Raw genomic sequence first — 15,397 nt, forward strand, 5'->3', positions numbered from 1 at the left:
AAATGAGTTTATTATTTTTTTTGATTACTCTCTTTTAAATGTAGATCAAGAGACACCCAATCACGCCCTCAAGGCATCTTCAACATCGTTCTACCTTCTTGAGGGTAGAGAGCAGTCACTTCCTTGCTCGAGCTGGACCCCCGGTGTCTCAACCTGCGAGCCTGTACAATGGTTCAAGAACGATACGTCAGGTCGACACCTTCTACTGTCTAGCAACGACGTCGATGCTAAACCGGAGTTCGAACTTGCCAGCGATTTCGGCCTGATCGTGAAATCAGTTGATGGCAAAGATGCTGGAAGATACCAATGTGATACAGGCGGAGGAATCAGTGGAGATAATATTGCAGTTAGAGTGATAGGTGCATTAATTTGTATTTTTTATTAGATCGTGTCAAGATGCAGTGGATAAAAAAAAGTGTTCGTAATCCCCTGACTTTTTGTTTCGTTATAGTTGGTGAAAGGGTTTTTGTTGTCAAGATGGTTCGTTAGACAGACATTTGTAATACAATGTACTTGTCAGACATTTGTAACAGTTTATTCATTTTCTTTTTTCAATACTGGAATTATTCAGATAAGAAGTTCCCACTGGACGGAGGAAGGGTGCTTGTAAGCTCGAAAATTGACTTCAAAGCTGGGGAAAATTACACACTCCCCTGCCAAGCTGCATTGAATTTGACTGAGATCGGCAGTCCTACAACTTTGTTCTGGTCTTTTGCCAATCCTGACAATCATACGACCACGACCTTGATCGGGAGGCTGAACCTACCAGGTAGCTCCGACACGATGTATGATCTTGGAGACATAGACTGTTTCTCCATATCTCAAGAGGGCAGACTTCTCCTAAACATGTGCTTTCAAGAAGATGACGTCAGGTACTGGTGTCACGTCTTCCCTGAGAACGAATTGCTAATTAGATCCTATGAGGATGTACTAACCAAAGGTGAGCATTTACCTTGCAGGTAAATCAACTTGCCTTGATTCCATGTCTTCGTAAATTGCTACACCCTCACAAATTATTGGGGAATTTCGATGTATTTTCTGCAAATGAGATCTTTTTTTTCATACAAGTTTCGGAGTACATAAAAATCACAGTGATATAAATCCTCGTCTTCACCTGGCTGATTAACATGAAATTTAGTGATTTCTCTTTACTCTCATCATCTTCAAAATGTATTTTCAAACAATTTGACATCGTTTGTATAACAGCAAAACCAGAAGTTTAAAAATACCGTTTTGATCACTTTGATGTATCCCATCCTCTCAGGCGCGGTTCTACGGGGGCAAGGGGGGGATTAGCCCCCCCCCCCCCAAAAAAAGGCCCCCCCCCCCAAAAAAAAAATCCTAAAAAAAAAAAAAATGCACTAGAAAAATGTCAGAATTTGACATACATGGGAACGGTCTCCCCCTAAATGAGAAGGGTGCATTTGTACACTTTTAGTTAATAGAGTACGTGTGCCCGATTGTAGGGTTTTATCAGCGCTCCCCATTCGCTCGTACCCCCTGCCCTGCAAACAGGGGGCTGGGAAGGGCATATGAGCTTCACAGAATCGTTTGAAGGAAGTGGGGATGGCATTCTGTGTAATTTATCATGACCTTTGTAAAAAGCATCTGGCTGCAGCTGTAAACCGCGGTTAGCCAATGCGCGCAAATACTATCCGAAAAGTTTCCCATAGAAATGCATACACACCATACCGGATGTGATTTCTTTTTCATTGCAGACCATGTGGACAAATGTTGAGCGTCGAATGATACGAATTTCGACCCTTCGTGAATTCGAAAAAGATTTTACAGTTTTAAAGATTTTTTCCTACTTTATTATGCTTTTCAACCAAAACAGGGCGCCGCATTTATGAATAAGAATAAAAGAGTGACGAATGACTCAGTCTTAACGGCCGTTGCAAAACTTGCAGGGTCCTGGCCGTGACGCCTTGCCGGTCACAGGTCACGCAAAATCTATCCAATCAGAGCGTTGATTCATCATCCCTTTCCAGCGTCCTGTTTGCAGGGCGGGGAGTACGAGCGAACGCTCCCCATAGAAAATATGACACGAGCCTCCCCCCCCCCCCCCCCCCCCCCACGTATTGATTTTCAGAGGCCTAAGTGTCCGGAGAAAATAACCGGTCGACATTTCGGCACGCTTCCCTGGAAAAACAATTCTGGATTCATCTCGCTAGCCCCCCCAAAAATAAAAAAATATTGGCTCTAGAACCGCGCCTGTATCTCGTGGTAAATTTGGAGCAAAAATGTCTTGTTTCTGTTTTTTGTCAAACCTATTTATTTCTATGTACTCCCAAATCTGCACCCGAAGGGGAAAGCGCTAACTCAACTTGTGTTTGGGATTGAGGGGATTGGGTGGATTAACCTGTGGTTTTGGGTGGATTAACGTAGTGGGTGTGGGTGGCTGACCAGTTTGTGTGGATGGCTGACCGGTGGCTCTTGGTGGCTGACCGTTGGCTCTGGGTGGCTGACCGATGGCTCAAGTGGCTTAGGTTGCTAGGTGGCTCAAGTGGCTTAAGTTACTCTAGTGCACTGAAAACTTGCCTGGGTTAATTTTGCCCAAGAAAGGGTAAAAACTTGAACTACCCAAACTTGAGTTGTTCTATAACCAATTGTTTGGGTTAGAATTTTTGTTAAATTCAACCAAAAAACGTAGTCATAAGTCTTGAAAGACCACAAGATTTGGTTGAATTTAGCGGAAATTCTAACCCCCAAACAATTAGTTATAGAACAACCCAAGTTTGGTTAGTTCTAGTTTTCACCCTTTCTTGGGTAAAATTAACCCAGGCAATTGTTGAGTGTGGCTCTAGTGGCTCAAGTGGGGAGACTTACACCCTAATTAGCAACAATTAGACAATTAATCAGAGACAGGAGACTTCTTTGACTTCTTTAGTCCCACTAAGCAAAGAAGTGAGGTTTATTCTCTCACACTGTGGCTTTTATAGGCCAACATGTTCTATACATTCAAATACAATAAATGCACATCAATACTAAAGTACACTGGATGCCTTAACCAATGAAAACGCAGTATTACTTAGTAGATGACTTAAGCCACGCCCACTAACATGAGTGACTGGACACTAAAAAAGGGTCACTATACAGTTCATATAGTTGATGACTCATCACAATATATTCCCCATTCCATTTACACTCTAAAATGTGCTTGGTCACATTGACTCAGAATCTGAATTAAATGCTCTATATAGCCTTGTGGTTGCGAAGGTCGATTTCTAATGGCTAGGTGATACTTTATTTTGAATGAAACAACATGCACGTAGACATGTTCACGTTGGCGGGCGAAATCTTTGAAACTTAATTTCTCCCATTAAGGAGACTGTATCTTCATGCAACTTCCAGGGGTTGTTTCCCTTATAATGATCCAACTCATGATGTGCTAATAATCGTTTTGATATTTTCAGTATTTTTCGTTGAAATTGGAAAATAGGCCTGGCTACCTGCATTTCTAAAAATTGTAACACTGGTGTTTGCAATATCTGTCAATCTTTTCAAGCCTTACTAATATCAATAAGGTTCCTATACCTTATGGTGTGCAATAAAAGTTTGTAGAATAAATATCACCTTTTTTACCGGCTTCCATTGGTCGATACCGAGACAGACGCGAAGTCACGTCGAGTGACGCTATAATTATGCTAATATGCGCTTCGTCATTGTTGCCCCGAAATCAGCCAACTTGAAAACCATGCACGTGGGTTAATTTGGTCGGCAAAAAATCCTCGTCGATATTTACCTTGGAAATAGTTTAAAGTGTAACACTAGCGTTTGCAACAACAGACTAAGCTGAAATACGGAATATACTTAGATGATATGAGTGTTCAAATACTCGTGAAATCACAACTGGAGGGGATTCCTAGAAATTGAGATAAATACATATATTTGGGAATTTTTTCGAACGATTTCTTCCCAACTTGAAGGTCAGCTTTACCAGTAACCAGAATTGGCGTTTCGGTATCGATGACAGCGATTTTTTCCACTGACATGAAGTTTAGAATTTCAATCATACTGAGCATATTTTCTGAGAAACACAACGTTCAAAATGCGTGCACGAATTTTACTGCTCTGTTATAGCGTCCAAGTACGTAATCGGATTAACTTTGTTTAAGAATGGCGACACTTCGAACGGACGGCTGTTTAGACCACCCTTTCCGAGTAAAAAAAAAATGGAACTAGCTCGTCCTGATCAAAAATTACATTTTCATTTGTTTTTGTGACCCAGTTATTGTATCAGAACCATCCGCTGGAGAATTAGGCCGTAGTGCACAGTATGGAGTTTTAAAATTATTTTAATTACACCAAATGTTTTTGGTCAAAATATTTTATATTTCACAAGTTCATTAATCAGACATAGCCAAATATCACTTAGAGTGTTCCTTCAATTAAAGGGAAACTGCGTCCCGGAACAGCCCAATTAGGCTACAAAACGCGCTGTGAACGAAATGACGTTAACCGGAAAGAACATTTAAAAGTAGGATATAAACATCTGCACAGATATCCTTTAAAAACTGGGTGTTTTGTGTTATTCCTGTAATATGCGTGCGAGAACGCATAATCGGGGTCCAATTTTGCGACCCCAACAAGTCGAGCTGTTTAGGTGCCGGTTGTGATGTCATCCGTGAAGGGTTCGTCTTTTGCGGACGTGTAAGAAACCGCATTTTTGTGCATTGGTGATTGGTCACCGCTGTTCGCGAGAACGGTTCTGTGCTGTATAGACACACACAACGCGTATATCGTACATTGACTGAGAACGCCAGGAAAAATATTGACCCTGGAAATCCATGTCAAACGCTTACACGGACTTTGTTGTAGCATAGCCTTCCCTCCTTATGCTGTTTACAATGTAATTTACTTAAATATCACTGTATTATCATACTTTATATTATCCCATTTTGTATTGATTTACTGGAGAGGTCAAACAAAATCTACTGAATTGATTTCAATGAAATTCAAACAACTCATTGTATCGATTATATCTAGAGCCTCGGCCTCCAGCTGTTGAGAGACATCCAAGTACCTTCTATATCATCATCGCAGTGTGTTGGTGCCTCGTGTTGATTGTTCTCGGGGTCTCTGCTGTCAGGATCCATGCGCGTCGAAAAAGAATATATTTATTTCTACATGCGGCTGCGACAAGTGAGTAAAATCTGTCATTTTTCGAGCAGAAGGGGGCGCTATAGCGACGCCGGGGCCAAACTCACGAAGGCTTCTTGAAAAAAATATTCATATTTGGCTGTGACAAGTGAGTGTATAGGTAATTTTTTGAGCAAAAGGGGGCGCTATAGCGACGCCAAATCATGGACACAGGGTGGTAGGTTCACTTTAATCTAAATAAAAAAATATTATAGATTGTAAAGTGTAACTTTTGAAGTGTGGCAACGTATACATTCACGTCAATCATTTTAGATTTGCATCGTTGAAGGGCCCTCATTAGAGCAGATTCAAGTTCTCAAGCTTTTATTTATGGAAGAAAGGACAGGATTATGGGACTTCATGACTTGCAGGAATAAAAGTACCACTAGAAATTGTGGTTGTGAATAACCACAGAGCTGTTCCCAATATTGATTATCTGTTGGACCCATAGACATATGAATAGAGATCTATGTCTGTTTGCAACAGAAGATAGGGCTTTTCCGCATTATGATTTGTTTTTATCAATAATATGTCCCTGACTATGCATGAACATAAAATCTGTCAAAGTTAGCCGGAAATCGGCTAAAACGGTCACTGTGGACAGGATTTGACCTCAGCAACACGTGCGCTGCGCGCGGGCTGACTGACATACGATATGTACAACGTACGTGCATGAACATTGTACATGTACATTGTGGACGTCCTGTGCATGTTTTAAAACGGGGGTATTGTCAACCTGAAGTTTTAAGCGTGCGCAGGGCATGTCCGAGTTTGCTTATTGCCTCGAAGCTTTGAAATGTTTAACCTACCGTTAAATAGACAATTAAAGTAAAAACTAATATAAAAACTACCATGGTTGATTTTTCAAGACTTTTCTAAGGAAAAAGGGTCTTTTCATTATAACTTCCAGTCTGATGACGTCATACACCTTAAACTTTGCACACGTCTTAAGTGGGTCAAGGTCATCATATACACCAATATTTAGGGGATTCCGACAAACTTCGCCACAGACATCTATTCAAAATACATTTTTGAAAATTTTCAAGCTGTCGCTAGAGGGCGCTCGAATATTGCATGACGTCATCGGTAGAGACTAACTCCGTTAAAAGCAAGTTCATATATATTACCACTTTTAAATAATAAGCCACTTCCGGTTTGGGCCTTTTTCGACGGGAAACAAGGGTCACGTGATTTCATGCACACTGAATGAAATAAAGACCTCAACCTACTCTACCACTTGCCGGCAACAGAATGCTGCGGACGCGTACGGTTAATTTCTGATGCATTTTTAAATATTAAGTGTCACAATTTAATTGCCTATAAATAAACACCGGGTGACGTCATCATGACGTCATCAGTACACACTGTTGTTTGAATTAGGGTCTTTGCTTGGACAAAGAATGGTGTAAATGAATTACTGGCAAAGAGTCGAAAATGCCCTCTGAAAATCGACAATTTTTTATAAATTTCTGTGTACAAAGTCTTTGGGAAAAATTAAATATTCAAAATTCTATAATAAGTCGCTTGATGACGTCAGCATGACGAAAAGTTTCGGCACACATCCTCAGATGATGGTTAATGTCTATGCTAAGTTTAAAGTTGATCGGATTAAAAATAATTGCCAAAGTGGCTCTGACAAAAAAACGTGTACAAAACCTATGGGAAAAAGTGGAAAAATAAAAAAATAAAAAATAGAAATGTGTTTGTGGACAAACACTGAGCTGTTTCGACTGTTTTATTAATGACTGCCGTAAAGGAGTTTCATCCAGGTCGAATGAACATGTACATGTATTCTATACAAAAAGTGTCTATCTTATGTACAAAAAAACCCCATTTTTTCATGACGTCATGATGACGGAACACATTTTTGAAATGTTCTGTATCTATGTACGACCTAACAAACCTTTTGCAAAAAAGAATTTCGAATTTACCACGTTCCATTGATGAAATATGAGTAAAAGGTCCAAAAATTGAATAATTCATATAAAATCACATGATGACGTCATCGTGACGTCACTGCAATTTTTGTCTATAGCACTTCCTGGAATATCTGCATACCGACATTGAACCCAATCGGACATCAGGTTCTCTGAGGTCGATCGGACCTTATTTTGTATAATTTTTGCAAAATTTGGAAAAAATATTAAAATTTGAAAAAGCCATAAAAAAATCAGACGATGACGTCATGATGACGTCACTTCAGATTTTGAATGCTTTTATCTATGCCTACCTACCCACCAAGTTTCATAACGATCGGACATACTCTTATATGTGAATCAAAAAATCACGTTTTTGATGACGTCATGATGACATCACACATTTTACGAAATTTTGTGCATCTATGTATGACCTAACAAACCTTTTACAAAAAGAATTTTGAATTTACCACATTCCGTTTATGAGATATGAGTAAAAGGTCCAAAAATTGAATAATTTATATAAAATCACGCCATGACGTCATCATGACGTCACTGCAATTTTCGTCTATAACACGTCCCGTAATACTTGCATACCAAGTTTGAACCAAATCGAACTTCCGGTTCTGTAGATATAGGGCCTTAAATTATGCTCTTTTAGGATGACGTCACGTGACACGTGATGACGTCATGATGACGTCATGATTCGGCATACATCTTCAGATGGTGGTCTAAGTGTGTGCCAGGTGTAAAGTCGATCGGATTTGAAAAAAGTCCAAAAGTGCCTTGTAGAACGAAAACACGTGTTATCCTATGAGAAAAAAACGTGGAAGAAAAAAAAGGAGAAATTGTGGTTGTGAACAACCACAGAGCTGTTCCCAATATTGATTATCTGTTGGACCCATAGACATATAAGTAGAGATCTATGTCTGTTTGCAACAGAAGATAGGGCTTTTCCGCATTATGATTTGTTTTAATCAATAATACGTCCCTGACTATGCATGAACATAAAATCTGTCAAAGTTAGCCGGAAATCGGCTAAAACGGTCACTGTGGACAGGATTTGACCTCAGCAACACGTGCGCTACGCGCGGGCTGACTGACTACGATATGTACAACGTACGTGCATATACATGTACATTGTGGACGTCCTTCTTCATGTTTTAAAGCAGAGTTATTGTCAACCTGAAGTTTTAAGCGTGCGCAGGGCATGTCCAAGTTTGCTTATTGCCTCGAAGCTTTGAAATGTTTTAGACCTACCCTTAAATAGACAATTAAAGTAAAAACTAATACAAAAACTGCCATGGTTGATTTTTCAGGAATTTTCTAAGGAAAAAGAGTCTTTTCATTATAACTTCCGGTCTGATGATGTCATGCACCGTAAACTTCGCACACGTCTTAAGTGGGTCAAGGTCATCATATACACCAATATTAAGCCACAGACATCTATTAAAAATACATTTTTGAAAATGTTCAAGCTGTCGCTAGAGGGCGCTCGAAGATTGCACGACGTCATCGGTAGATGATTTGAAGAATACTATCACAGCCAAGAGACTAACACCGTTAAAAGCAAGTTCATATCTATTACCACTTTTAAATAATAAGCCACTTCCGGTTTGGGCCTTTTTCGACGGGAAGCAAGGGTCACGTGATTTCACGCACACTGAATGAAAAAAGACCTTAACCTACTCTACCACTTGCCGGCAAAAGAATGCTGCGGACGCGTAAGGTTGATTTCTTATGCATTTTTAAATATTAAAATTGTCACAATTTAATTGCCTATAAATAAACACCGGATGACGTCATCATGATGTCATCATTACACAATGTTGTTTGAATTAGAGTCTTTGCTTGGACAAAGATTGGTGTAAATGAATTTCTGGCAAAGAGTCGAAAATGCCCTCTGAAAGTTGACATTTTTTAAAAAAATCTCTGTGTACAAAGTCTATTGGAAAAATTAAATATTCAAAATTCTATAATAAATCACGTGATAACGTCAGCATGACGAAAAGTTTCGGCGCACATCTTCAGATGGTGGTCTAAGTGTGTGCCAGGTTTGAAGTCGATCGGATTTGAAAAAAAGCCAAAAGTGACTTGTAGAACAAAAACACGTGTTATCCTATGAGAAAAAAGTCTGAAAAACAAAAGAGAAAAAAAAAACTAGAAATGTGTTTGTGGACAAACACTGAGCTGTTTCGAACGTTTTATTAATGAGTTTCATCCAGGTCGAATAAACATGTAAATGCGTATTCTATACAAAAAGTGTCCATCCTTTGTAAAAAAAAACATTTTTCATGACATCATGATGACGGCACACATTTTTTGAAATGTTCTGTATCTATCTACGACCTAACAAACCTTTTGCCAAAAAGAATTTTGAATTAACCACGTTCTATTGATGAGATATGAGTAAAGTTCCAAAAATTGAATAATTCATATAAAATCACATGATGACGTCATCGTGACGTCACTGCAATTTTCAGATGAATCTTCAGATGGTGGTCTAAGTGTGTGCCAGGTTTGAAGTCGATCGGACCGCATTTTACATAATTTTTGCAAAATTTGAAGAAAATATTAAAATTTGAAAAAATCATTAAAAAAATCAGACGATGACGTCATGATGACATCACTTCAGATTTTGAATGCTTTTATCTATACCTACCTACCCACCAAGTTTCATAACGATCGGACATACCCTTATATGCGAATCAAAAAATCACGTTTTTGATGACGTCATGATGACGTCACAGATTTTACGAAATTTTGTGCATCTATCTATGACCTAACAAACCTGTTACAAAAAGATGATGACGTCATGATGACGTCATGATTCGGCGCACATCTTCAGATGGTGGTCTAACTGTGTGCTAGGTTTGAAGTCGATCGGATTTGAAAAAAAGCCAAAAGTGACTTGTAGAACAAAAACACGTGTTATCCTATGAGAAAAAAAGTGGGGAAAAAAAGAGAAAAACTAAAAATAACAAAAACAAGAGCTGTTTCGGTGTGTGCACCGAAACAGCTAATAACAGAAACAAGAGCTGTTTCGGTGTGTACACCGAAACAGCTAAAAAAAAATTTAAAAAAGGAAAAAAAAAATCTTAACAAAACAATAGCTGTTCCCAATTGAAATTGGGAACAGCTAAAAATGTAAGCGCAGTTTATCACAAGCCGATAGCAGCAATGAACAGTCGGGATTCCCAACAACATTTCGCTAAGAAAAAAAGTCAACAAGCGAAGCGGGAAAACGAGAAACGAAATCAGCAGCGAAGGCGGTAAACACGTTCACTAACTGCAGCGATTTAATGTACATGTATAGATTTCCTCATTTTAATTAACTTAAAATGCGCAGGAAAAAAAGTATCCCTCTACCTTTTTAGAAGAGCGAAAGGCTTATTAGAATGATACATTCTCAGTGGGGCAGCAGCGTTTCCAGCTTTTGATGGTTTGTGAGTTGTTAGTTTGCGAGTTAGGGATGGTTCGGTCGTTTGCTTTCTTATACTCACTTTGATCGATTTTTACCTTGTAGTGACGGACACAGGGACCGAGCTGGAGACTAGTTCGTATTCTCCAGATGAAGACACATCGAGCACGAAACAGCAACAAGATCAGCAGCAAACGGGTATACGTTCATTTAACTGAAACGAATTTATATTATCGTTGGCATGTTTTACGTGCATCTAGGACTAGATTTTTGTCATTTTACACAATGCACAGAGTATATGAAGATGTACAACAAGGATAATGATCCTATCATGTATAATTTCTTTGTGGTTGGGTTGGAAGGTTTGCCAGTATTTGCGTTGATATGTTGACTCGACTGTCAGATGTCTCATAATTGATTTCCTGCAGAGAGAATGCAGCCCAAACTGGATAGTGAGATGAATTCTTTAGAAGAAGAAGCATTGCAGTATGTTACATTGAGGCAGAAGACAATCAACATGCTGCAGGAAGTTGCCAACTACAACAAATATTACAAACAGGCCCAACATACTAAGGTAATTAAACTATTATTACAGAAAAGCAACCCGCCGCTTTTTTGCAAATCAGGGCTGTGTAACGACGCCATTTGGGAGGTAAGACAAACTGGGAAATCCCCTTCATTGAAGTGGTTTATTATCATTGCGTCGGTCTAAAAAAAAACGGTAGTGAAATAGTAATTGTGAACAGCAGCACTATAGTAACATACGCCAGTAATCTTCGATTCGCTCCTTTCATGCCCAGGCTCAAATTGCGTTGTTCAACGCCAAGAACAAGGGCTAATTTTACAATCCTTGAATGTTCCCCAAAAAGACCCCAGCATTCGCAAACAAAATATGCTGGTGTGCAAACTGGACGAGTTTTAGATACCAAACAATCACTCGACAGCATGCCATAAAAAAGGAAAAACTAGAATTACATACTCAGTCTGGTTCCTGCATGGGTACCAAATTTTATTGAGAATCGTTGGTTTCTTACTATTGAATTATGGGGAAACCCCTCTTCGGTATCACAGATTAATACTGACACAAATCATTCTTATTTAGGTTGCCGGTGGTGCAGTCGGGTTGGCAGGTACTGGGCTGATGATCGGTGGTTTGATGGCAGTACCCTTCTCGCTTGGCCTTTCCCTCGGTCTCACAGCCGTCGGTGCTGCTGCAGGAGTTGTGGGTGGGATTACAGCAGTAGGTAAAATAAAAGAACGCAGTTCCGCTGAGAAAACAGAGGAACTTATAGCTGATGACTGGGAAGCTTACACAAAAGTTACACGTCGTCTAGAGCAGATTGATACTAAATTGAGAAAAGGTTGTAACGCCGCAGCTGATAAAACAGCTAGGCCTACTACCATTTATGATTTCGTAAGGGTAGGGACAGCAGCCGGGACAGCAGCTGGGACAACAGCTGCAATCGGACAATCGGTTGATCATGCAGAAACTACAGCTCGAAAAATAATGGTTGTTGTTCCCATCTCTTACGACACTTACAAAATAATTGAATCGTCGTTAAAATTGCAAGATGAGAATATACCAGAACTGGATCAGTCGATCCAAACGATAATAACTGAATTGGAATGCCCGTCGGAGGAAGAAATGAAAGAATATATGAAAGAACTCAGATCGAATTTAAAGCTAAATTGAACACAAAGGAACGTGATATGATGTGCCGTCTGATTATGGGGGATGTTTGAAATCTGGTTTTCGTTGTCGAAATTGTAAACTGTGATTTAAGTAAGCGAACTGTGCCATGACTCGGTGACCTCAAATACTAAAACTAGCGAGTAATGCCTTGAATTTTGAAAATAACTGGCAGTTCACGAGGACGGGGGGCCAATAATGAGGATGCGGAGAGCCTGCGTAATTGTTCTATTTTTGTTGATTTTTTTTTAATTTTTTTTTTATTTTAGTGTAATGTTTCGGAAAATAGCGGCCATTTGAATTGTTACGTTTAGAAGCGTAAACACGCAGTAACAGGAAAATATATATAAATTGAAAATATCTCGAGAAAACAATGACGAATATTTCTGAATCGTTAGAACTCACATTCTTCAATTAGTACCAGTCTTCATGTGTTTGACTTACAACGACTTACCATTTCTCGTTAAAATCAACAAGCATTCGGTAAAATTCAACGGCAAGGTATAAACAAAATGTTTTGCGATGATTGCCTCAAGCAAACATGCTGTAATTTCCGAACCAATCATCTGGCGTTGTTTGGATCATACAGCTTGTTGTGAGTCCCATACCTGCTCATTACATTCATGTACAATTTATGGTGATTGGTCAGGTGTAACCCATTGCCCTAGTCAGTAGAAAAGTATGTGCACCAATAGACACCGCAATTTACGTCGTAAAGTTTAGCTTGTTGTTGGACGTTCATCTCTCCGAGATTGAACGAGCAATTAATGTGGTATTAAGTAGGCAGTGTTAGAGAAACAATCTTCATATTCTACACAGCATTCACTAATCAATGCCGTGGTGAAGCGAAAAGACTTTTTTTTTAAGGCCGGCGTATTGCAGTTTTGTGTCTCACTTGGGTGCACACACATGGGTTTATTTTTGCATTCAATAGGGGACATTGAACAATAGAGGACATTAGGGTCCACAATTCCCGAAGGTCCACGATTGACGATCGTGTACAAAACATACAGGAAATGTTCCTAAAAAGTTGAAGTGCATACAAAAGAAGGACAGAAAGGGGTCCACGATTGAAGGTGTTTCCACTCTTGTGTACGTGTACATTAATGGCTTTACGATAAAGGACAGACACACACACGGAGAATGAAAGATCCTTTCAGTCTTCGAGCATTGGGTATTTTGTTGAAAACGGTCCTTAATCGTACATTTATATGCATAGTCTTTGGGAGAGTTTTATAGTAAAGAGACAAAGGGAAACACAAAACATTGTCCTCGGGCGTATAGTAAATTCAAGACTGTGTGCTACCAGACCAGGCCAGAAACCGGCGATTTTTGTTTGCCTTAATCTAAACACTCAAGTTGCATAATCTTCCGGTTCCAATGGTTCCCATGCATATTGAACTCTGGTTTCCGGTGCTAGTTAGTGTGCAGTGGGCATGGTTTATAATGATGTGATGTCACACTAACAAACCGGATAGTGTGTATGCAATCTTCGAAATGATACGCGCAGTACATTCTGAATAGTCAATCGGCGACGTCTTCGTAATTTTCACGGCCAGGGGCTCGTAAAGGAAAACGCAAGTAATGCATGGAGTTGAGGTTGCAGCACACATTACAAGTACACACATGAACATGTAAATGTATTCGTTACGGGACATAAGTTCCTTTAAAATTAGTTGTGAAAAGAAAATCAAATTCCACCGTCGCAGCAAAAGCTTTCTGTTATTCAAAGTAGACATCCACGTGTACATATTGCACCATAATACGCTTACGTCATCGTCTTGTCAACGTAATATGTAATGGACCATATTATACAACACCTGAATGAATCCCCGTCATCTGATTGGTGGATCGTTGATCACATGTCATTGAATTTTTCGTACCAATGCACGGCGCGCGCGTGGCGTGCAGCGCAGAGTGCAATGGAAGTACTATTGCACTGTGATTAGAGGTACCATTGCACTGTCACTGCACATGTGGCCGATGGTGGCGCTGTGGTGTTTACGTTTCACAGAATTAGTTGCAAAATGGCGGACGTTACTCGAGAAGCACCGTTTGTTCTCCTGACAGAAGATGAAATATCAGAACTTAAATTAAATATGATAACTCTGAACTTGTCAAATTTGTAAACAATTTTTAACTTGAATAAATTGGCTATTAAAAGTAAACCAATCAGATGACGAGGATTCATTCAGGTGTTATATAAAACAAATAATGGATGTTTCACGTTCGTGCAATGGAAATAATAATTTCATTCGGTGACAGATGAAATGTTCCATTCCACTCGGCTTCGCCTCGTGGAATGGAACATTTCATCTGTCACCTCATGAAATTATTCTTACCATTGCACTCACAAACATTCATTATTTGTATATTATAGTCAAATTAGATATTGATAGTAGGTTATACTTTTGATTATCAAAATGAAGAGTAAATGTTAGCCTGATAATTATACTCAATCTAAAATGTATAGTTGTAGTGGTATTAGTAATGTTAGGGCCAGGTCACACGAGGCATGAGGTAATTTGAATGCAACCAAAGTGACAAGCCAAAGGAACTCTCAACAAGAACAACATTTAATTTAATTTTTCAACGGTTTTATTGAAGTTCCTTGAGGCATGCGTGCATTACATGAAATTTAAATAAGCAAATTCTATTTTTTATAAAGATTGCTTAAAACAAGTTGCCTAATTGGAATTTGTACATTTTTCATGCTTTCACCTTTATAAAATATTCGATTTTCATGTGCACGTTTAATGGAGATAAATGCATTTTTGTGTGTTCACTAGTCCAGCAAACAATTGTGTCGAGATGTTTATACCAAGGCGCTTTTTGCTACATACAGGTAGTTGTAGCTTCATATTCATTTAATGTTGATTTAGTTAATTGCACAGTTGTACTTACAATCATTTTGTTTGGCGATACAAATTGTACATGTCATAATGGATGACGATACTTTTATTTAGTTGGCACTACATATATGTTGCTTCTAACTAAATGATTCTTACACTCTTATCAGATATCTCCACTAGTCTAGCAAAAAAAATTGTCGAGATGTTTATACACAGGCGTTTTGTGCTACATACATGTAGTTGTAGCTACATTTTTAATGTAATGTTTATTTAGTTAATTGCATTGTTGTATTTACAATCATTTATTTGGTGAGACAAATTGTACATGTCATAAGGGATGACGATCCTTTTGGGGGGTTGGTACTACATGCATGTT

This window comes from Patiria miniata, unplaced genomic scaffold (genome assembly GCF_015706575.1).
Source record: "Patiria miniata isolate m_02_andy unplaced genomic scaffold, ASM1570657v1 HiC_scaffold_1, whole genome shotgun sequence".
In the NCBI taxonomy this organism is placed as follows: Eukaryota; Metazoa; Echinodermata; class Asteroidea; order Valvatida; family Asterinidae; genus Patiria; species Patiria miniata.